The 25700-nt window shown below is 36.8% G+C and overlaps 1 long non-coding RNA gene across 1 annotated transcript; it reads right to left on the reverse strand.

Annotated features, from left to right (window-relative positions):
* Positions 1 to 1060: 1060 nt before the first annotated feature.
* Positions 1061 to 24943, reverse strand: LOC113458721 (uncharacterized). Its single transcript, XR_003379254.2, has 4 exons — positions 24748 to 24943; positions 23091 to 23371; positions 21132 to 21237; positions 1061 to 6349 (listed from the first exon to the last, which is right to left on the reverse strand). It is a non-coding gene; the product is annotated as an uncharacterized LOC113458721 (long non-coding RNA).
* Between the last annotated feature and the right edge of the window lie 757 nt (positions 24944 to 25700).

The raw sequence follows: 25700 nt of genomic DNA on the forward strand, positions 1-25700 counted from the left end.
GACAAGATAGGGGTAATTTTTTGCAGTAGTCCAGAAGGTGCATAGCTAGGACAAGGAGGTTATTCTATGCCACCTCATGTCATTGCGGGGAGCAGGGACAGGACATTCTGGGGAGAAGGGGTTTCTGCTGGTCAAGAGAACATGGTAGAGGGAGCTGTCCAGTGTTTTCAGTTATCAGGGAGTTTTTTTGAGTGAATAATTTATTTTCTTATACCTTTTGTTATTAATATTGTAGCTGTTACTCTCTGTTTTCTTATCTCATTGCTGTTTCCAGTAAATTGTTCCTATCTCAATTCATGGTCTTTGGTGCCTCCAACTGGAGGGAGAAGAGGAAGTGGTGCATGGTTTAGTGGGAATAATGTATTGGAGAATACAATTTCTAAACAATCAAATCTCTCTATCTTGTTCCCCAGGAATTTTTCTTTCTCTCCACTCATCCCACTTCCCTCAGCCTTTGCTAGTGCCCCACTTTGCCACTCAATAGAGCAGTGGTGTTTTTCAGCTATAACACCAAAGAAGGATCAGGAAATAGAGCAAGGGAATGCTTGATCTATGTAAGTTCTCAAGATCAGACATTCCCAGGAACATTCTTGCCAGAGAGACAGATGGTGTTGCTACCACCAAGTGTCTTGTAAATTGTTGAAGAATTACTCTGAGTGAGATTACTTGCATTTTCATCTTCACATACCATGTTACTCATATCCTGTAATACAAGATTCTAATCTGGCTGTTTGGTATTAGATATAGCATAGAGAATTTTATATATATATTTCTAAATGCTTTTTCACCTTCCTATATTTTGATTGATTTTTAAAATCAATCAATTCACTGTTTTACTTTCTGAGCTTTTCATTCTGCTCCTTTTTAAAGTGAATATCAGGATATTTTTCTTTGATGTTGCACTTTCCACTCTTTCTCAATTTCCTCTGTAGGTCTTCCAAGAAAAAAAGAAATCCAACTATTTTTCTGATGATGAATTTACTAGATCTGCTCTGACTTTTCGAAGAGCTTTGTAGTATTGAATGTACCTCTCAAAAGAAATGCCAAACAAACGACGTTTTTCAAAGTGAATTTAATAGACACAAAGAACGCTGACAGTCTCAATACCAAAGAAATTAATTTTGGTCAATAATTTTCTATAAGGACACTATTTTGTGCTGGTATACAAGTTCTGAACCAATAACCATCAGTGGATGAAGCTGCATTAATTGTGTTCAAAATGAAACAGCAGCTCAAGGTTTCAGCTGCTGCTCACAAAAATATCTAAATACAAAGTTTTGGTTTACCATGGAATTTTTGTTTCAAAATGGTCTTTCTTTTTGTATTTTTTTTTTATACAAAGGTTATGTTGATTATTTTTCTGTTATTTTTTCTCTCCAATTATTAGTTTATCATATTGTTAAACATAATGTTATTAATTCATTGCAATTTGACAGCATCTATATCACTGTATTAGCCCTTGATCAGTCTTATCTTACATTCTGATTCTCCTGCTAACATGTTTTCTCTGGTATGTATCACTTTGAGAACTCTGCAGCTCAGTTATACGTAAAGATTGCTAAGCTAAGAGAAAAGGATAAAACCTGGGAACATGGCAGCACACACGTTGAAAGGAAAACTAGAATGCCCTCAGGATCAGTGCCTTTAATCTGTTATATTTAGTATAAGTTGCATGATGCTTTATTTAAGCATTAGTTGAATGATAGCTTTATTTAATTTATGAAATTTAAATGTGCCTTATCATGACTGTACATTAGTTCTTCCTCATTATCTTGTAGCGAATTCTTCCCTGAGTAGTTATTGCATTCCAGTTTGGTGGCTATTGGCTGCAAATTTCCACCATTAGGTGTAGAATAAGACTTCCCTCATCAAAAAGATTTCCCATATCAATTTCTCTGATTGAACTGAGAGATAAATCCTTTATGTTGATGTGGAAAGTGAGAACACATCACCCTATTGACGAGTACATGGTGAAGATACTTATCTGCACCAGGGTGTCAGCCTGGATGATGGAGCAGATAGCAGTATGTACTCCAGATAATTAAAGACATTAAACACAGCTAGACTGGATTTTGCACTTTTTCTACTTTTATTAGAGATCATATTTCTCTGATATTTAGCTTATAGGAGCTCATAGTTAATATTCCATCTTAGCCTTTTCTCTTTCTGTTATATTTACATTATTGATACTAAAAACTTTATCAGACATTGTTCAAAGCCTTATATAATATTATCTTTATTATATATATATATATATATATATATATATATATATATATATATATATATATAAAATACTTATTAAAATATAGGGTTTTTTTCCTCAAATATCTTGAGCTTTTTGGGCAGACCAATTAGCTCTAGTGCTTCTGTTTTATTTTCTTTTTAATTTTATGTTCATTTACTTTTTTATTTTGCTTCATCTTTTTTTTTTTGTGCCTCTGGAACTATTCATTACATAAAATTTAAAATGCATATTACATTTACTTTATGATATACAACACCTTTTATCTGGCTTCTTATACCTTACTGTATTTATTTTGATGCTATATAAGAAATCTTTGTTTATTTTCTTAAAACACTTTTAAAGATTTTTCTTCACACTTCATGGGATATCAAAGAATTTTTAAATAAAATCAACAGATCTCATATTTCACCTTTTTTTCCCCCCCAAAAATTCTGGCCAGCCTGAGGTTACCTTTTAAAGAATTGTGAATAGATTGACGCTATGATTGAGAGGTTTTCATCCTTACCCTCTGGAGACATACAGAACTCACCAGATCACTCTGATCTTTTTCAGAAGTATTGGAGAAAAGTAATTTTTTTGTAATACAATTTCTGGTCCTACAGAGACATACATAATTCAGTACTCAGAGGAAAAAGGTGATGAACCACAGCTTTTTTTAGAGCTGCTGAGGAACAAGAAACACACCAAGATAACTTTTTGAACTTCAGTCTTAAAAGCAAAAGCATCCATTGCATATTGTGCTTACAATTTTTTTCCCTTTTTTTTTTTTTGGCAAACTGTACTTACACATTAATGAATAGTAGGTCACTGACTAGATGGAAACCCTTTGGTTTCTGAAGCCTCAAGGAATCTTTGAAAAAAGAGGCCAGCATCATGTTCCTCATGTGCTCTGCAGTGTTCAGGGAGAAAATGCATATTAAAAGAAACTGTGAATTTAAGGCTGAAAGCCAGAATTTCATATAGATATTTCTCAGTGTCTAGAATTAGTATGTGCTTAGTTTTGCCCATTTTATTTAGGGCCTTTGGAACCACTACCTTGGACATCTGAGGAAAGGCATTTCCTGAACAGCACAGACATCTGAGGCTGGACTCAATGTTCAACAACAGCCAGCCCTAAGCTGATGTAACTGACAGAGATCAGTTGGCTTAAGATAATATAAATAATATTTTTTAAGCAAAAGCTGATATTTTCTTGAGATCATGTGAGGCCTGTGCCAGTGTTTAAAGCACAGAATAATAGATATTGTGAATAAAGTAAAACAGAAATAGAAATGGAATTCTGGAATGGTTTCCCCTATGCTCAACAAAGAGAAAATGATAATTTGTGTAAACCACAGAAAATGTTATTATAATTATCTGTCATGATGATGCAAATAGTTTGTGGGGCCACAGTATTCAGACTCACACAAAGTTATCTTGCTTCTTACATCCATTTCCCACCATGATGAAAATCTACAGTGTAGGCAGAAATTCAGAAAATGAAATGTACATTATAACCCCATGGAGATTAAATTTATCCAGAAAAGTAATCACAGACCAGAACATTATTTATAGGTGGCTTGCCTGAGACCTTTATACAAGAAAATTACACTATAGACAGAATAAAATTTGCTTTAAATTAGAGCTCAAAGATAAGCATGATGTCCCAGTTTTGAATGGAGGAGATGGGAAACTCTTATGATAATAATTCTGAGGATTTGAATTGAACACAAATGAAACCAGCATCTCAGGATTTTTACTGAGACTACTAAATTACACTCACCAGTGACAAAGATTATCCAGGCCTTGGTGGCTCTGACTGTAACATTTTTGAGTAGCATGGGACTGCAGCTATGAAGGACATGAAAGCGATGCTCAGAATTAGGATTTTTCATGGTAGTTAAGATGTGCAGCATCTGTTTAGAGGAGTCACAGTAACAAGGTTTTGTAAGAGCTTTTATTCCATGTGTCACCAAATATTGCTGAGATTAAATGAAAAAATCCCTCTTTACATACATTCAGCTGCTGATCACTAGCAACATCAGTGTCTGTCAAGATTTTTTTCCTTATAAAAACAGGGGAGCCCTGCTGCAGTCATTGTTATGTTAAATACAACATACCTTGTCTAGCAATGCATGTAACTACACGTTTACCTCTCAAAATTTCCACCTCTGTTGTACAGAATCAAAGCCTCAGTGCACATTTATTCAAAACTGCTCTGAAACCATGCAGCACTGGCCCCTTGATTTGGTAAAAATTTATGTGTGTCAAGGCTCCAGAGCTTCAAGGCATGAGTGTGTGGGTTTAAGGTTAAGTTTGCATTGCTCCTGCAATTCACATGAAAAACCATCCTAGTGCCATTGGCAAGTGCAGGACATCAATCATCTGCTTCACATGGGGGCACAGAAGTAGGCATGTGTATGTAAAACTCAAACAGCAATTCTTCCCCTTTTGACAGCCCTAGTAAAAGTATAGCTACATCCAGCTTTAGCATATTTTTTCCACAGGGCATGGGCCATTTAGGCAAGTCACACACAAAAAAAAATGGTCAGAAGTCTAAAAATTGTGTCTAAAGAAATATTAGAAGAAATGAGATTGCTCATTTCAGAAAATGTTCAGGAAGGCAGAGTAACCAATTTCCAAATGTTCCACAGAACACATGAAAGTGAAAAATAGTACTTTCCTTATGCAGGATGCTGGACAGATATTAGTAATTTTGAAGAAAAAAAATATAAGTTATCAACTAAAAAATTAAAACAACAACTAAATACTAAAATAAATTGACTAGGAAGGTTGTGGAATCTTCTGCTATTTAAGATTTCAAAAGACAAGCTGTATAGATATCCCTCTGGTGTTTATGTGGGGAAATAATTATAAAATAACAATTTGCTTTCCAAAAATGACATGAAGGTTAGGAAGTAGAACAGAAGTTGAAAATCTGTGTGATTTTTTGCCAGGTCAAATTTCAGCAGATACTGCTTTGTCTGGTTGAGCTTTTAAGTGATCCTTAAATGCTTAAGTTAAATTATCCTGCTGTAATGCCTGGGGAGGCACAGAGACTGTGGTGACTCTGAGGGACTGATAGGGGCAGGTAATGTGGTTTAAGAGTGAAGACAGGCTTAAACTAAGGAAAAAAACCAGCAGCAGTGAGGTTTTGGCTACAAAAAATAGGGGATATCGGACTAGGTTACATCCCATGGTCACATCTAATTGTATGATGCCTGAACATTTTCCATTAAAAAAAGGAAAAAAAAACCCCTTTGGAATTGTGCAAGTGAAACAATTATATTGTACTTATTTTCATTTGAGATTGTAAAGAAATACAATTTTTTAAAACACTACTATTTATTACATTTTTAAGTAAATATTTTAAAAGTAAAGTACTGGTTTATGCAGGCTGTTAAGCCTGCAAAAAATTACATATTAAATTTCTTTGGCTTTGTAGGGTATCTTTTAATTCCATATTATTAGAAAATAAATCCTACCAAGAAATAGGATTGCATAAATAAGGGCTTTTGGCAAAAACAATGGCATTGTTTCATTTTTAAAGCTAAGATGCTTATACATCTAGATATGTCTACAAGTACTAATTGCAAGGACAAGACACATTAACTATGTTGGAGTAGTTTCCCAAAGCAGTTTTGTTGTAGTCTGGCCCAAAGTCAAATAGAAATGTATCAAATAGATTAAATGGTAAAACTAATGGTAGCATTTCAGACCTCAGTCTTAAATGGGATATAAAGGTTCCACAGTAAATTGGGAAGTTCATCTGTAAATGGTGACTACTGAAATAGGCAGAATGCCTACAGCAGCCCGTTAATATAGCTATAATTAAGACATATGGAGAAAAAGGTATATTTACCTTTTCAACAATAATCAAATTAATATCCAGTATTTTCAATAAATAGCATTGGTCAGTGTCAAGGAATAGGTAAAAGACAGATTTCTTCAATAAGATGATATACAAAAAGATTGTGAGATCAGATAAACTCCTCCAAGTTGATTTTTTTTTTCTCTCACATTTTAAGTTACTTCTAATTTCTTGCCATTTCTTTCTCAAAGATACCAGATATTTCTTTTTCTTCTGTTTCTGGTCTGTTCTCCATCATTCCTAGGTGCAGCCTAGGATAAAATAATAAATTTTAGAAAATTTATCAAATTTGCTAAAATAATAAAATAATAAATTTTAACAAATAATAAATTTGCAACCACATCTTTGATCATTAAAAGTTTCCACCAGAAGGTATTGTAACATGGGCATCTTTTGGGAATGATGCACTTTATGAGTTACTCCCAGGAATGTCATTGGGAATAACTCTTCCTCCCTTCCATATTGCTCAGACTTGGCTCTGGACCCCATACTTCCCAAACTAGAGACTCCAGCTCTTGTTGGCCTCATAGCATCTCCCCCATTGTCCTTCCCCATTTCCAGAACTAGGTGCTACTCTTTTGGCAGTGCTGGAAATCCTGTCAAGTTTCACTTCTGCAACTCAGAGAACTGAGCTTAACACTTCACAGATTCAGGTTCCAAATTTTATCTGCCACCTATCATCTTCATCTTCACAGAGTTCTTTTGCTCTCTACATTTTTTCTCCCTGTGTTTTCTGATTCTGTCATTCTTTATTGGAGCAGTCTTTTTTGGCATCTGATTTCCTTTATTGCATCCTATTAATATTATGTTTTTCCCAGCAAGTCTGGGGCGCAGGATCTTCAAACTGCATCTGATCTTAAAAAAGCAGGGAGAAAACAGAGGTGATGAAGACAAATCTGATGGATTGAAATGATCTTAGCACCAGGATAGTGGAAATACAATGAACTGGTGAAAATTTTTGAAAAAAATACTAAAAACATGACAGAGTGATGATGGTATTTATCAGAAATTCTCCTTGGAATGAAGTCAGATAGTACTGAAATTAATTTTGCTCCAGTGGAAACTGGAATAGACTGTTTGCCACCTACCACAGAAAATTAATTGGAGGTTTGGTGAAAAACGTTATATATTACATTGCAATTCTTTCAGAATCTTCATAATACTTATCATACTTTCTTGTTTTATGGTATCCTAGCTATTTTTTTAGTTTTATCGTTTTTTTTGTCCTTTGCAGTTTTTAGCAGTGAAAGCAAAGGAATTTTTCAAAAGCAAAGTCGCTGTGGTTATTATAGATGTTGATAATATTTGCACTTGGAAAACTTTATCTTGTATCTCATTTACATGTGTGTAGTGATGTATCTTGAAATGTCTGTGATATATGGATGTACTCATGCATTGTTACATGCTGACAAATGCACTGCACATGAAATATTTCTTCTCTATCACAAAGAGGTTGATTTCAAAAACTATAAATACCCCATAAACATTCCTATGGTATTATGTCTAAGATGCTGCTTTTTTTTAATGTTTTCCCTCATGTGAGGCAGAATATTAATTACTTTTGCTCTCTTTTATTTGTATTGTGATCTGTCATTGATATCCTCTTGTGAATGAAGATGTCTGCTACATAGCACCAGTCAGAGCGCAGGGTATCAATAAAAGGAGTAAAATGCAAGTTTGTCATTCAGGGAGCAGCATTCCTGAATCAGAGACTTGCTACTCATTCACAAAAGCAGGGAAATCTGAAGGCAAGTTTTGTGGCAAGATATATGGAGAAATTGTAGGTAATTTGGAGACGCTACAAATGCAGACAAATTGTTGAGTGGATACTGCATAAATAAAACAAGAGGATCACTAATTATTTAAGTTATGGAATAAAATTTAATCCATTAAAAAAAATAAAAAGAATTGAACCTTCAACTGCTGTGAAATGCCTTTTCTTTATGACGGCATTTGAAAGGGTTTCCTTTGTAGAATGTGGAATGTGAAGTTATAATTCAGAGAGGTTTTAGTTTCATTTTTAAGCTTCATGTTGCCATTGTATATGTTCTTCTGGACCAATACTGAAAAACTAAGCATTTAAAGATTGAATAAAAAAGATTGTATTATGTAAAAGCATTTAACACAAGAAGTGCTGCGATGAGGTCAGTCTCCATGAGTATGCTTTAAATTTCATAACAGTCCTGGTCATTTTTGGATGAAGTGAGAAGTTTTATTCAGACGTGCTGACATGTTTAGTAAGGGAGCAAGTGAGGAATCCAGGGGCATCTTATCTCAGCTGATGCTTGAATATAGCTCCACAATGTTTTGCCACAAGTTAGAATAGAAGGTGTTACAATTGGTCTGGCAATGAAAAACTTATTCTTGATTATCTAGCTATTAATCTGGCCTAGATAAGGTGATAGAAATAATTTATATAGAGCTTAATGCAGATCAAGATGAAGAGAGGGTCAGAAAGAGGTGTAGAAACTCTTAGGTTTTTTTCATCGGGGAAAGGGACTTCATGTAGAAAGTGTTTTTGTGACTTTGAGTGATACATTGTGTACCTTCAGTGCTTATGGACAAGTACTAATAGCCAGATGAGAAGTTTTGGAGGATATGTGAAGGGAACATAAATTGAATAGGGAATTGAATACATGCAGAGGATCCAATTACATTTTTTGATTCCCTAAATATACCATTGCTGTTGCAGAAATACAGAGGAATTGGCAAGGTTAATTGGTTCAGAGATTGAACAAAAGGTTTCTGCTTGAAATACAAATCTTTGGATCAGCTGGCTGGATGGCCAGACTGTAAAGTCATAAATTTTAATTACTCTTGCTCCTATGGAGTTTGTAGAAGACCTAATCCCAATTTCTTTATGCACCAAAATGTCTAATGACTTCTGAACAAGTGAGTATGCAGAGAATGCACAAGCAGACCTGGAATGATTATACAGCATTGGATCTTGCTACTGTTTTCTGTGCTGTGAACTGACTGTTGAATTTATTTAGCCTGGAAAATTATGTGACTGAATTGATTAGCTCTGCAATTTTATGGACTTATATACTGTACTGTCTTCTTTCTGTTTCTTTCAGCTCAAATACTACAATACAGTTTTGTCAAGGTTTCTTCAGGATGACTTTTCTCGAGGACTAAGTTAATAAGTCAGGCTAGCAAAAGAGGGCAGACAAAGAGTAATTCTGGTTGTTTAACTATTTACTTGAATATTATAAGTTTTCACACCATAATCAAATAATTTTATGTTAATATGACTTATTTCATACCTGTGCTATCACCTTTCCTCCTTGGATTGTTTTATCCAGGAAATTTTTGTGACGTACAAGAAATTCTGTGCACTTTTTAAGACCAGAGCAGATACTGCAGCCAAAACACATAACTGAGAGCTGAAGTTAGTGAGTTGTTAGGCTGATCATCATCACCTGCAAAAGGAGCATGATGAGTTTTTGCTGGTCATCAGACAGGTGCAGAGCATGACTACTGCTCCCTGACATGTCTGTGCTGAGTTGACATCTACAATTCTCTGATTGTTGCTTTAGAATTTTTTGCATATTGACATCTCTTTTTTACCACTTGGTCCCTTGGGCTTATCCTGGGGCTGTGAGGGCCAGCGGCTCTCACCATCCCAGTGAAGAGGAAGGCAGCTCCACAGCTCTTCCTCACAACTTAGCAGTCTCCTCAGAGTTCAGAGCCAAGGCTGCATAGAAGAGGTGTTGGATGACAGGGAAATGAACAGCCAGGAAAAGAAGATTGCCACACAAACCTCTGGGTTGTTGGTGGGTGGCAGGTCTTATCCTCCTTATGCCACTTGCCCTTGGAATTTCCTTGTGACAGAGCCTTTTATGGAAATTGGGGACAGTTTAGGGGGCATTAGCTAGAGATGAATTCTGGGTGTCACACTTGACACACATGGTCTGCAGGTCCCTGTCTGTCTGCATTGGATACACACTGCAGTGCCCACAGAGGGTTTTTTCCTTTTGTACATCTAATACTGTAAGAGTGACACTTGCTTATTAATGTTCAGCAGCTTCCTCTCTATATTTGTATGTCATCTTTAGAATTTCTTATTTATCTTTTACACATCTTTTTCCTCTTTTTTTTTTTTGTCAGGACCATTCATATTTCAGGCAAAACTAAGTAGCATTGCCTGTTCCTGAGGTTGCCAAGCAATCTCCTTGATACATACCTTTTTTCAGTTACTTATAACTCAGCCAGACTCTGGCTGTTTGTGATGAATTTTTCCATGCCAATTTCTGCCTCCAGCTGAATCTTTGCATCAAAATGTTTCAACCTTTTCTGAGAATGATGCTAGGGGAAAATAGGTTGTTTTGTTCATATGATTCAGTAGCTTTGCTTTGAATACTTTGTTTGGAGGAAAGGGAAGAGATGAGGGAGAAGCAGGAAGACTGCAAAATATGAGAAATGTGTCTTTTTCTTCCCATAAAAGCTACAGGACCAAAAGTTAAGCAGAGAGACCCAGATTTTGGAAGATGGAATCCTGGGAAGGTATATTGGGCAAGCAGGAAAGTGTCCAAGGAGTGTGTGTATGTGAAGTTGGACCCAGGAATCAGTAGGGGCATAATGTGAAAGATCAGGGAGGGACCCAGAACAAACAGACCTGTTGTTCATGTGGAGCCAGGCATCCTGGGGAAGCAGGATGTTTAGGTAAGGATACTGAGATAGAAACAGCCTCTGGAGTCCTGGGATACTCAGCCTGGTGCTGGGAACATGGCAGCTGGGATTTAACAAAAATATTTTCTTGTGGGGTTTCACTGCATGATCACTGACTACTTTCCCATAGCACCCCTGTGTCATTCCTAGTGTAGGAGGCATCTCTCCATGCTATTCTACATTCTGTTAAGTAAAGGAGAGTCTTTGCAGGATGTTATTCTCTTTACTTTATTTATGTATTTAATTTCATAAGCTGGAAATAGTTCACAAATGCCACACAAATTGTGCAGAACCTTGCAATCCAAATTCTCTGCAGTAAAAACAATTTAATGAAACAAACAGTGAAAACAACCTGTGCCTTTTAATGTCATCCAGAGCCTGAGGTGGCTTTGGAACTGGTGTTCAAAATGAAGGCAGTGCTAGAAATCGACTAAAGCAATTGTAAGATTCTAATTAGAATTCATAATAAACAAGTATAAACAAGAGGATTTTTTTTCTCCTGAAAATTCTCATTTGCTTCCTTTGCCTTCTTAGGGATGTTTTCCTTTTTCCTGTTTTATTCTTATGCCTCTTATTTAAATACAGAAACCGGTTTAACTAGCTGAGATTTCATGTTTTGTAACAGTATTGTGACCCACGACCAAAAGGGCAGCTAACAGCACTGACTTAAAGATCCTGACTCTGGCATCTGCCAGGTCTTGAAGGGGCTGATAAGACTGTGTGAAAAAATAGTAAAGAATAATAAAGAATAGTATTTCTGTAAATTGATCAACCAGGAAATTTTCTTTCTAAATACTCTGTTGAATTAAAAATAAAGGAATAAGAAATACTATTGAGAAGAAAACCGTTAGTAAACAAGTAAGCCTCTGTATTCATTACTTGAGCATTATTCAACAATCTAATGTTGTCCTATCATACAGTCATTTGACACCTTTGACCATTTAGGCCCATTTAGTCCTTCAAAGGAACACAGGGAGAGAAGGAATAGCAGTAACTTAAGTGCTCTAAAAATTGGGAGTTTTGTCCCCAGCTTTGTCAATTGACCCTTTCAATTAATCAAGAGAAAAAACCTCCTTTTCATTTACTGTGTGGTCTTTAGTCTTTGGTTGCTGAATGTTTGACTATATCCCAAGAGTTGATCTGCACAAGGGCTGAGTGTCTCCAGTGCAATTGAAAGTGATGTAAAATGCGGTTTGAACATTTAAACATCCTATATGATATTAAATTGCTTTGAAAAATCATGGCCTCTTTCACAATTTGCATTCTTCTCCTCTGTTCTACGTTTTCTCATTTGTAGGAATGAAGCTAATATTATCTCAGATTCATTCATCCTGGTAATGGCTGGTAACGAAGACAATGATTATTCAGAGCCAATTGTAATTTTCTGCAGCCGGTGAGATGGGTCATTGGGCCCTGTCTCTTCATCAGAGGGTATGTCCTTATTTCAATGACAGTATTCCCCACCATCACCTTCCTTGACAAACCTGGGCAGGCAAGAGACACATTAAATTGGTCCATAGCAGATATTTTATTTTGTGGATTTGCAGGAACCCCAAAACTTTCCAGCAAGAGCATGGGTATGTGGACTGAAACAAAGCCTTTTGAAGAGAAAAACTTTCTTGCCTCTGCTTACCCCTTCATGGATGCATTAAAAATTGTTGTCAGTCTTGCAGAGGTCTCTGGGCTGCGGGTTAAAAACAACTTTAGAAACTGAACTTTCTGACTCAGCTCTCTGCAGACATGAGGTTTGCACTGCAGATATCTGCATTGCACAAGTCCTGGAGATAAAAGGAAATTTTTATGGAGAGCTTTTCCTCCTGGACATTCAACCTGCTTTAATATCTTTATTTTCAAACCACATTTGGATTACTTTTATGTTCATGCAATGCATGTTATATTAATTTAGTTTTCCCATTAGGAATTGAAGCATGCAAAATGAATGTTGGGAATTCTACACAGAATAAAGGATGAACATGATAAATATAGCTTTATATATATCTATCTATATAGTGGAACAGCATTCATTCAAATATGGTTCCTAATGACTTTCCTGCTGCCTGCACATATCAAAGGATGGACTGTGAAGAAGAGGCCCTAATAATATATTAGCTGAAATGGCAGTCCCATTTTGCCATCAATTGCAACCTACCTAGGTAAGCACAAATGTGCTTTAAGTAATGCTAGAAGGGAAATAAAGAGGAAAAAAAAAGCTCTGGGTGCTGCTAATTCGAGAAAGGAATCAAAAGACTAGTTAAATAGTTCTATTCTGCAGTCTTATTTTAAATTATTCATTGTGCTTGACCTGCAGAAAGAATGACAAAGCTCATGGGATATGGCTTAATTAGCCCAAAACTTTATTAACTTCATTCATCTGGGAGTTATCTGGCAGTAATTTGTGCAGTATAGGTTATCATGCCATTTTCACTCTTTATGACCTTTTTTGGGGGGTTATCTTCAGCCCCATCCCTGTCCACACCCACTGGTGCAGTCTCACTGCAGCTGCCGGCAAGTTTACTGGCCTGTTAATCCCCACATTTTACTTTTGTCAGTCTTCTCACACATCACACTGTCTGTTGCAACCTTAAAAGATCTCTTTCAGACTCTTTATTGTGCTCTGGGGAAACGCACAGGACTTACACTAAAATAACACAGTCTCCTTAGTGTTCTGCTAAGCTGTTCCCAAGTCCCACCAGGTACAGGTGTCAGACTGTAGAAATGGAAGGGACAATCTCCTGTACCTCAGCTTCACCAAAATTTCTTACCTGCATCCACAATCCCACATATACCCTTACAATAATCCCCAGGTGTCAGCAGAGGATGCAGATGATAAAATTGCTCACTCTGCTTAGTTCTCTTTCCTAATATTGTGGAGGGTGGACGGGTTCATATATGCCCTGTTCATGCTGGTTTCTCTGCTGTACACAGGACAATATTGCCTCAGTGCTAAACCAGACTGCACGAGCTATACTTGAGATTGCTCAGAACTAGAAGTAGCCATAAGGAATGAGATGTCCAGAACTAGAATTAACCATAAGGAATGAGACTCTCATTTTCAGCCTTTTTCAGCAAAATATAATCCCTGAATGCCTCAGCTAATATAAATAAAAATTAATGGAAGTGTCTTGTAGTATTTGCTTTACTTTTCCTGATTTGTATTTGGTACCTCCAAGTCAAAAGACCACTCCACTCCTGTACTTTGAGTCTCCAAACCTCCAGATGTCCAAGCCTTGCTGGGCAGTTACTTTTTTTCTGTTGTAAACAGTCCACAAATGCCACCTGGAATGGTGCAGTGAGAACACATTGTTATTCTGGCATACCTAAACTAGCCAGAGACAGCAGATGTTCTTTAAAGAATACTAGGATAATTCTTTTGACTTGACTAATTAACTGGCAATTTAAAATGATTCTGGTTTCCATTTCCATTTCACTGTGCTCATATGCATTTCTGATTGAACTTTTGCTTCACTTGAGATTTTCTTTATGAGCAAGTAATTTGAAGGATCTGCTTAGCCTAACATCCTATAACAAATTTTACCCTGAAGTTCTGACACAGAATTGTGAAGATTTCTATAACACACAGCAAAGCGCCTCTGAATAGTAAGTTCTGTCCTGAAGGAGATTTGAGAAAATTCATATTCACTGGGGAGATGGAAATCATTCAAAGTGCAGGCAACCTTCATTAAGCAGCCCAGAAATCTTTTTATTTTTATTCTTAGGTAATAGGTCTCAGATTTGCCTCTGACCCATTGGACTGAAACGAACAGACAAACCTGGTAAATGTGAGGGAACTTGCCTCCCTGCCAGCTGTCAGATAGCGAACCATAAGTTGTTTGGATTTCCTCCAAACAGATATTAGCTGTATATGTGTTATTCTGTGCATGGAATGGAACACTTGAAGCGCTTGATACTTGGTGTTTGGATTCCATGCTTTTTGCTTGACTGTGATTGATTTACTGTGAATACTAAGAGTGTTATTTCTACTCAGTATGCAAGCAAGAAAAAAATGCAAACTGAAGAAATGGCTTCTAACATAGTGTTTTATGAATTGGTAGATTTTCACTTAGTATAATAGACTAGAGTAGACTATTTCTGTCAGAAGGGACCCACAATGATCATCTCATCCAACTGTGAGTTTAATTCAGGCTGACCAAATGTTAAAGCATGTTTTTAAGGTCACTATTGAAACACCTCTTAAACTCTGACTGATTTAGGGCATAGACCCTCTTTAGGAATGTTATGTTTGCCCAATTATCCCATCAAAAAAACCCAAACAATAATTAAGATAGCAACAATTTTAATTGAATAGTTTAGAAAATATATAAATAAGGGATAATTTGGTTCAAATAATAGCGCATAAGTAAAAACAACCACGGGGTATGGAGGGCAGGGTTCTTGACCCTTGCCACTTCACATACAAGCTTGCCAAGTAAAAGTCACCCCTTATATGCCATGTGTCAATGCCATCTCCTCCCATTTTCGGTTCATCACTTTTCTGTCTCCGCCTTCATTACCACCTTTACCATGCATGCGCCACCACTCGGTTTGGTGGTCGCACAAGTCTTTGGGGGTCGTCACTGATGAAGGCCCTGTAGTCTTCTTCATTGCCCTTTAATTCACCTTTGAGTTACACATGCGCACCAAGCCAGTACAATGTAAGCCAAGACTAACGTATCACTGCATCTACATATCAAAGCAATAAGTCCCTTATAATTAGCATTTTCTTGGACCCAACCAGGTTCTTGGTCATTTTTAGCAACTGTATCTTCAGCTTCTTTCCTGTGGTCCTTGAGAACATCTGCTGGGAAGCGGGGTGGGTGGAGCCCCTCCTTTCCCTCTCTTCTTTGGCATTACAACTTTTAACTATTAACTATTTTATTATTCTCAAATATTAATTACTGTATCAATATTGATTACTGTTTCAATTTTTTATCAGCACGAATCATACCTATTTATCACGGGAAGCCTATTCCTGAACTTGACCACTTCCTTGGTAAAAAAATGCTGCTCACAGTTCAAACTCTGCCTCCTTGGCATAGCTGTGAACCATTTCCATGGGTCCTGCCACCGAATACTGGGGAGAAGAGCTCAGCATGTCCCCCTCCTCAGGAAGTTGTAGAGAACAATAAGATTACCCCTCGGCCTCCCTTTCTCCAAACTAGATAACCCAAAGTTCTCAGCTGCTCCTTATAGGGCATTCCTTTCAGCCCTGTCAGCAGTTTTGTTGACCTTCTCTGGACATGTTTAAGGACCCTCACATCCTTCTTAAGCTGTGGGGCCCAGAAGTGCTCAGAGCACTCAAGGTGAGGCTGCACCAACACTGAATACAGCGGGATCATTTCCTCTCCTGACTGGCTGGGGATGCTGAGTTTGGTGCACTCCAGGATGGCATTTGCCCTCTGGGCTGCCTGGACTCACACTGCTGACTCCTCCTGAGGCTGCTGACAGCCAGCACCCCCAGATCCCTCCAGCCACTCATCTGCCAATTTATATCTGTGCCCAGCATTACTCTGCCCTAGGCGCAGGATCCAGCATTTTGCCTTGTTTAATTTCATCCCATTGATCATTACCCAACTCCAGCTTATCTAAACCCATCTCTATTGTTTCTGGTCCCTCAAGAGGGTCCAACAACACTTTCAAGTTTGGCATCATCAGGTATATGAAGGCAAAAATCTAAGGAGTATATGATAAGTAAAATTGGAAGAAATAAAACTTGTCATTACAACAGAACACACAAAAAGGTAGGCATATGTCACTTTTGGTTTTATTTTTCCAAACCAGAAGAATATTAGCAATCCAGTGTTTGAAGAATAATTGGATAATTGCTTGGATAATTGCAGGTAACATCTTAATATTGGAGATGCCTTTGAACATCTTGGTTCTAACCACACCAAAAAGCCACATGTATGTATCAAATATGACATCACTGCTCAGTAGACTCTTGCAAAGGTCTTTTAAATGTCAAAAAGTAAAATAAGGCATTGTTTCTGTATGATGCTTTATAGAAGTTAGCTTCTAACAAATGAGTACTTTAATGAGTTGTTAAGAGAATTGAGGGATTTTTGGCAATCTATTTCTATAATGAAAAGAAACAATCATCAATGCTGCATAGTTGAATTTTGCACTTTTTCTCTGCAATGGAGTCCCTCAAGGGATTGCCTGGAATTGTCCTCAAACATGTGTATAGCTCCATGGAATCTAAAGTAGCGTCTGGCTACCTCTTTCTGAATTACTGAACATAACTGAGATGAGGAAGCTACAAAACTGGTGAATAAAAAAGGAGAGCAACATTTTACCACCTGGTGAGCCTTAAGCATCTGCCTTTAGGTATTTCAGTATAATCAGTGTTTATGTAGCCTTTTTGAATACCACCAGTTTGACTTATGATTCACATGGACAACAAAGCCTATCAAATCTGGTTTCAAAATGTATTTGTTCCGAGTTTCAAAAAGACTATGGGATGTTGAAAATCTCCAAAGATCACTGAGCTGCACAACAGAGATGAAGATTTGTGATGTCCATGACATCTCTTTGTGTAGAGCAGCAGTGCCTGATGAAAGTCCTGTTTATGAAATCCTCAGTGTATAGTAACCAGAAAAACAGTAGGTACTTGAATGTAGGAAGAAATATTCTGATATAGAAAGACTGACAGACATACCCAAGGAGATATCTTATTTCAAACATTTGAAGGAAAAAAAGAGTAAAAAAAAAAAGGAGGAAAGTTTAGCACTTAGTATTCATGAGCAGACTTGTGTAAATAATAGATATTTTGGTTCAGTGGCCTTTCAGAAGTGTATATAAATAAAATTTCTTGAGGTCTACTGAACATATTCAATCCCTGTTTTCTTTTTACAATGCACTTACATATTTCTGTTTGACAAAACTGAAATGAGATATTTTGTTTTTTCAACTTCTAGTCCCTGTATTTTCTGCCTGAGACTATTAATCAAATAAAATCAACAACAATTTTATTGCTCCAAAACTATTTCTTCAGCATTCTTTTTCTTCAGAGTACAATTTAAACAGCTCTGCTTATGAATATTTTGTGCATAGGCAAAGAGTGAATATTTAAAACACTACTTTTATCAGGAAAATTTAAAAAATAACCAGTACAACCTACACCTACAGGTTCTGAAAAGGTAAACAATGTATATTCAATCCATACATGTGCTAAAGCATATTTCAGTTTTAAGCATACTCCAGCATGTGTCAAAGTTCATAAGCTAGGACAGAATAAAAAAACTTTCTAATCAATTAATGATGCTTGGCTTTGGAAAGATGTAGGCATAGACCAACACAGGAATCATAGAGAAGTAAAATATTTTTGAATAGTTGTTGTTATAGGGACTGTAAGAATGCAGATCAAATGGGAAAAAGTAGATTTTGTATGTGATCTTTGCAAATTATTTTTTTAGGATGAAATATCCAAGTTTTTAGTAACAATAAAGGATGTTTATATCGTCTAGCAAAAATGATAATCATAAAATTTGTCTGTCTTAGAAAAAAGGTCAATACTTCCTGCCGTATCTATTGTTAAACAAAGGCTTGATCTAACAAAAATACTAGGCAATAAAAAACTCAGACTAGTATTGATGCCTTAAGTTTTAGCTTTCATATTTTTCACATCCTGTACTGGATGAGTATATAGCTCTGAACTTCATATAGAGCACTAGTAAGCTCTCATCACATTTTGGTCAGATTAAACAATCCTTCTGGGCCTGGGAACCAAGGTCACACCATTTGCCTCAGGCTCCAGAAAGTATACACAAAATATGAATCAGGAAGAGCAGCAAACCAGGATAACGTGACTTCATTACCTGAAGCGATAATTGGACAATTAACCTCTGATATGCAAACAGACCAAAATCCTATCAGTCTGAGAAAACTCCTGACTGTTGTCCATCTTGGGAGTAGCCTCTGCCAGGCTTTTGCACTGCCAAAGGTGGATCTGTTAAAGGCCTCTATTAAATACCCACTTTATTCTCTAATTCTGTCTAGCCTCTATCCTAGGTAGCCTCTCCCAGCATCAGTACAGCCACTCATGTAGTAGAGTATACTGAGGATGCTGTCTGCAACAAGCACAGATTTGAAATTATTAACTGAAAAATTAAACAATGATGAAAGCCATTATGGCAAAAAATATAAGGTATTGGATGCTAAGATAATTAATGCTAAAATTCAGCCTGAAATATTGGAGATCCTCCAACCTTAATGATTCTATGAGATATGGAGAGAATGAACATGCTTGCATAAAGTGAATAAAATGCTCCAAAAAGCTATTTTTGTACAGAGTATGTTCATTACCACTGGTGACTCACAAACTGATAAACTGGTATATAGTTATTTTTCAGTGATATGAAAAGTAAACAGGTCCAAAATAATTAAGTTTGGGAGGGATCTTTGGTGCATAGATTTCCTCTAGTGAGCACCTTCTCAAAACAAGGCCAATTTCAGCAGGAGAGGAGGTTGCTCAGGGCCCTGTCCAGCTAAATCTTGAATGGACCACACCAGGCTGTGCCATCTTGTCCCAGACAGGACATGAATCTCCCAAGGATGAGAAAAGGAAGTTACTCAGTATGAAATGAAACAAAATAGAACAATGAAATTCCCTTCTTATTCTGAGCATGACTCAGCTGAAGTGATTTGGATTCTTTTTTGAAAGGCAGTGTACATCAGTGAAAATTCTGGGATGGCATGTAAGCAAACATATCCCATCCCATGGGGATGTTTCTGAGCACTGGGGTATCTTAGGCTTGATAACACTGCTTGCAAAGCACTAAGAGGAACTCCTTGAGCTCTTCCATGGAACAGGGAACACTTCCCCAAGCTTTTGTGAACAGTATTTTACCTCATGAGAAGAGCATCAAATACTTTGAATTTATTAGCCTGTAATTCTGTGTTTCCACAGTTGCAGACATTTGCACAAAATGTGTCACAGCTGTAGCTGTTAATTGGACATTGAGACACCTTTCTGGCTAATTTAATTGCATGTGTGAGAGAGTTTTTGTATAACCACTATTTAGAAAGTCTGTGTTTAGTGGTTATATTTTATTTCATATATTTATACAAGACTTATTATAATGCCAGGTATACAGATGGACAAGCTCTTATTCTTTCCTCATTTGCTTAATTAATTGTCCTTTTTGGCTTTACTTTGTGCTTTATATCAATCCCCTAGCCCCACACCCATAGTAAGAAGAATAACTAAAAAATATTGTATGGGGAACAAGAACATACAAAGCCTCAATGGCTAAAAATCCAGCATTACAATGAGATATTCACATAGCACCTAAGCTTATGTGCAGTTATGAGAAAAAGGTGAAATCCCAAAATCCCTTAAAAATGATTGGTGGGGATAGATGTTGTGGAAGGTGAGTTAGAGCTTGTAAGTTAGGTTTTAGCAGTTATTCTTTACTTAGTGTTAGAGAGTCTTCAAAAGTGGATTGTGGGGATGCTTTTCCTGAAATGAATGATACTGTATCAGTTTATCCATTGATATACACTGTCACTTCCTTCATTAGAATTAATTTATTCCTACACTACTATCTGCACTGATACTGGATTGTCTGCTCTGTATCATCATCAGTGGTACCAGGGTAGCTCAAAGAGTAAATGTACTTCTGACTTCAAATGTTATTCATTATTTTTGCATGTGATTTTCTTTGCTTTTTATTTAATGGCAGTCTGAATCCTGTGTTTATCCCCGTTCTGGTTAGTACAGAATAAATGGCAAAGTGACAGCATTTGACTTTTCCTGTTGAAATGGTGACACAGGGTAGGAGACAGGAATGGATGAACAGCTGTTTGAAATTAGACACTCTGTGGAAATGGAGATGTGTCAGCCAGGCAACAGAGCATGGTCAGGTCTCAGACCTCTGCTACCTTTAATGGGGCCAACTTGCTTGTGGGAAGAAACTTGAGGAATATTAAGTGGCTTGTAGAACAAATAAAAGCTTTCGGAAAACTGCTTTGAAAAAGGAGTGTTTTCTGGCAAATGAAAGTATACCTCAGTTGCATAATACTGCTACATCCAGCAGACTCAAAGCAACACAATAAGGGCAGCAGTGGTATTGTATAAGGAACAGAAGATAAATGAAGTATTGATTTCAGAACTTGCAGAATGCCACAAAAGGGACATACAGTATTTCTATGGGGCCAGATCCTCACTTGCTGTAATTTGGTATTGTGCCATTGAAGTCAAGCTGATTTATATCAGCTGTGGTTCTGGGAAGGTGTATTTATAACAGGGAGGCATGAATAAAAGTCATGCTCTGAGTGCTTGGTAGGAGTTGATTTCCCAAAACTGAATGATGAATACACAAGCTTTACAGTTTATCTGTTCTTTCAACTTACTGCAGTACTCACCTTCAGATAATTTCTGATCTGTCTTTAGCCTTTCTCAATAGCTCTTTCCCTTGCTTCCTGGAGTCCTGTTTCATGCTGATGTTCTCCAGCTTAAGAAATTACTTTCCTGCAGAGGTAAAAAGGCAATTGCTAACCTGTCCTCTGCAAGCTCTCCTGGCTCACACCATTCTTTCCTTTAGCCCCACAAAAAAGTTCATTGCATTGAGGTCTTAATTTTGGTGTTCCTTCCTACCTGGTGGTAGAGGCCACCAAAAAGAGAGTGGCCAGTGTTGAAACAGCATAGATCAATGTCTGCTAGCATTGTAGGATGTATCAGTCTTGTCTGCATGCTGAGAGAGAAATGGATCTTGGAAATAAATAACTTTCTTCTGCTGGTTTTAAGAAGCGTAGCACTGTGTGAATGCCAGCAGTGTGCTAACAGAACACCCCACAATACACTGCTGCCCCATTGTGACAGAGTACTGTGGGATGCTCATCAGAAAGCCATATATTTGTACCTTTAAAAAAATTAAAAAAACCTATTCATGATCTGGTTTTTGTGCTGTGTTTCAAGTTTGCATGGCTTTGCTGAGACAACCTAGACTGCCTGAGAGTCTGCTTTGGTCTGAGTGACCCAAACAAGAACACAGAAAACACTCTCATTTTTATCTAAATGAGATATGTTTAGAGGGGATGGTGAAAATTCAAAGGAATGCATCTCTTTGAAATATTTCTATTAAAGTTTCACTGAGAGAATTTGGGACAATCACTCTGAGGATTCTTCTTCTAGCAGTCATGGAAATGACACAAAATGTTACCATTTACATGCAATTTCATTTTGACCACACTTAATACTGGATTTTATATTGATTTACTAATTGTGAGTTCAAAATTACACAGCAGGTTACTAAGTATTAAAGTGCATTCATGTTACTGTTCAAAATATTTAGGCATGCTGTATAGAATTCTCCAGGTTGCATGTGTGTAATAATCTTAGATTATTGACAAAAGAAATTTTAAAAACTTTCCCAGTAGATAGAGCTGCTTTGAAATTAATTACTGAAATTCTATGATTTTTTAATGCTATAACTATTTGTGTTTAGCCACATACCAACTTGAATAACATATGCTTCTTGTATAATGTTAACATGTTTTATTCAATCTCTTGATTAAAGGCTATTTGCACGAGTCTTCAAATTAGAGATGAAAGAAAACAAAATCATGAGCCTTTTTATCAATGTATTTTTTAAAAAATCTCTCCTCTTACTCAACTTTAATGTACAATATGGGGAAATAATAGAGGAAACTACATAACCCAAACATAAAGATTCTATTACTGTGTAAAGCAGACTAATAAATTGGAAAACCTATATTGATTAGTTACCAAATATTTTCCCATAAAAACTGCAAGTCTTTTCAGTTGTTTATAATCCATGTTGGTATAATTTAGCTATAGGGCCCACTAGGGCACACTGAGAGAAGAAAAGAAAAAAAAGCTCACTCTAGTATTTTAGAGTTAAGAAGTCTCTCAACTCTGTAGCTGAATTCAGAACAATATTTTATGATGAACAAGCAGTTACTTGGGATGGGAAACAAACTCTTGGACCAAACATTTTCTTTTCTTTTATTTCCCTCCCTATTTTGCACATCAAATGGAAATTCGGCCAGCTAGATTTCCTGATTTTTCTCTGCTTAACCAGCTAACTGTTGTGAAGGGCTTCCTTTGTTGTTTTATTTTTAAGGGTAAACAACTTACATGCTCAGAGATCATTTTCATTTTGCTTAAAATAAATCCTTAAAAAAGCATGTGATGCAAGAAGATTGAACATGTAAGCAACAGTATTTTCCAGTGTTTCTCTAATTCCTTGAACTATGGAAAAAGGATCTATACTCATTTGGGCATGATGAATGCTTTCCTGGGGAAAATGGAAATATATACATGGCGAGGGGCAGACTGTGAGCATGCAAATGAAATCTCACCTTTATGGAGAGGGTGGAAAAGTAACCTTGATGTAGACATTTACTCCAAATAATTTACTGTTAATTTACTGAAGAAGGAGAAATATTTCTTCCAGGATGAGCTGGTAAACAGTAGATGCTGGGAATTTCCGCAGTACAGAGCTGATCATGAGCAAGGAATTGGCTCAGCTTCTTCCTGGCAGAGTCTGTATCTGTCTCTTGGCCATTGCTACCACTTACCAAACAAAATCCATTAAAATGAATCTTGAAGTTTGTTGAAAATTCAGTGGCAGGAGATATTCCTTAAACCATGGAAATAGTAAAAACAAGCATAAGTGTCCATTCTTTCAATGAAGAATGGTTACTTTTCCAATAAGTTATTGAAAGAAATGCATGCATATGTGGAATAAAGAAAAGAATTTGGGAGTGTTTTGGTTCTTAAACATTTTTTTTTATTAGAAAAATATGTCCATTTTTGGGAAGCACATCTCAGTACCTGGAAAACCAGAAAATTTCTGCTTACTGCTTTTAATCATGTTGGTAACTTTCTCAACTGAAAATTATTCCAAGTAATAGTTTTATTTATTGATTTCTTATACCATTGTGAGTAAACAGTGCAGAATGGAGATACTCCTAATATGTCCTGAAGAAAGCAGTTACAGTGATAAAAAATTAAACAGCTTGGTATTTTATAAGCATTTATAACTTATATCAAAGATTTCCATAAAGTTTTACAAACATGTGGAAGGACATGTAGACGCTAACAAACTAATTTAAACAGACACAGCACTGCAAGTGAACAAGTATGCAGGCAGAGTTGAGAGAGAAGATGTTTTGATACCAGTTGATGTATGTGACATGAGTCCTCAAAAGCTTTCATGGCCTATCCATAGGTACAAACTATCACTTCCTGGGCAGCCCTGGGAGGTCAGCACCTGCTTTTCTCTGACCTAGGATATCAGCTATGTCATTGACTGGTTATGATTTCTGACAGGCATTTTTCTGTGCTCTCCTATTTTACTTGTCATTTGAAAGAATTCCTTATAAATCTAGGTAAGGGAGTTTTCTTTTAAGTGTCTTTTAAATGTTTGCTGGCAGACATGTCCTGGAAAACATTGTAAAAAAAATGTATCTGCCTCTGTGTTGTGACTGTTGCTCGCAGTATTGACATCAAATGCCTTGCCTTTTTGGTGTCTCTTGGTTTTTTTCTTTAAAACTTGTAAAACTTGGAGAAGAAGATAGGCTTTTGTTGTGTGTTTGCCCAGCATTGTTTTGTTCTATGTCTGGTATTTGTTGAAAAGGAAAATTAAAAAATACACCCCACCCACCAATGGGTTTTAAGGATGGAGTAGAAGAAGAAAAGGAGGGAGAAAGAAAAGTAGACAGAAGAGTGCAACAGAGAAATTTGTGTGCTCTTAGAGTCAAGTTATTCAGAAGAAGAGACAGAGGATGTAGAGGTAACAAAGTAAGTCAGTCATTGTAAGAGCAAAAGGGATGACAATGTTGTGATCCAGAGGTCTCTGTGTTTAACTCAGTTAAATTGCACTGAAGAAAATATATTTTGGTACCACAGAGTTGATAGGTACCAAATTACCCCTATGTCCCTTGTATTACATCTGGATCTTTAAAATCCCACATCTAAGAAGCAATCCACAGATAATCTGTGTGTGTGGCTTACCTTACAAAGTGGCTCAGAATATGCAAATTCCTCTGCTTGTGTTCCTGGGCCCTTGTCAGTGATGGATGGAGATCATGGGATGATGAGAGCATGCAGTGACGGAGCTCAAATAAGGAGGTATTCAGCAAATGAAAAATTTGAAGCCAGCTTCTACTTGTATGTATATGCATAATGCTGAATAATAAAAGTGCTTTCTTTGGTTCTAATGGAAAAAATCTATGAATATCCTTCGGAAAAACACTTTCTGTTCTGTTAGTAAGAGTCTGACTAACTATTATGTCATTGTAAAATAGCTTCAGAAGTTGAGAGATACATCAGTGAGTCACCAGAACAGAAACTGCAGCTGCAGGAAAAGGACCAAAAGAAGAGAAATGGAAGAATGTCAATTCTTGAATGTGGTCCTGCCTGCAGCTTGCATCTGACATGCCTAAGGCAGCGCTCCCTGAGAGCAGCTGCAGAACTGGCTGTGATGCTTCTGGTTCTGTCAAAAATTTGCTTCCTTAGTGACAATTACATGAAAAGCTCATCTATTCTGCTCTCTGATCTCACTGTGATGCTTTAGCCCTTGGGAAAGGCTACAGCATGAATCCTGGCCAATACTTAGTGTGGAGGCTGGGCTAGAACACTTTCACTTTTGTCAGTAGTCTGCCACTGGCTGTCAAAGAGTCCAGAAGCATGAGAAAAAAACTGCTTCAATGTTTTCCAATTTACTATAGGAAAACTCATCTTTTCATGTGCCTATTTAAAATTTAGAAAGCATATGTATTACTCTCAATAAGCACAGCTTGGAGTAATATTAATTTTTTTTTCATTTAACTTGCATATTTCTGTCTAATTATTTCTTGTTGATCTGCCATACTCTGGGGGTTCTCTTACTCTGGAGTCTACAGCCTTCTGTCATCCTATATTCACACAACTTCAGTGCCTCATAAAAATGCATCTCATTGAGATGA

Source organism: Zonotrichia albicollis, chromosome 1 (assembly GCF_047830755.1).
Source record: "Zonotrichia albicollis isolate bZonAlb1 chromosome 1, bZonAlb1.hap1, whole genome shotgun sequence".
NCBI lineage: Eukaryota > Metazoa > Chordata > Aves > Passeriformes > Passerellidae > Zonotrichia > Zonotrichia albicollis.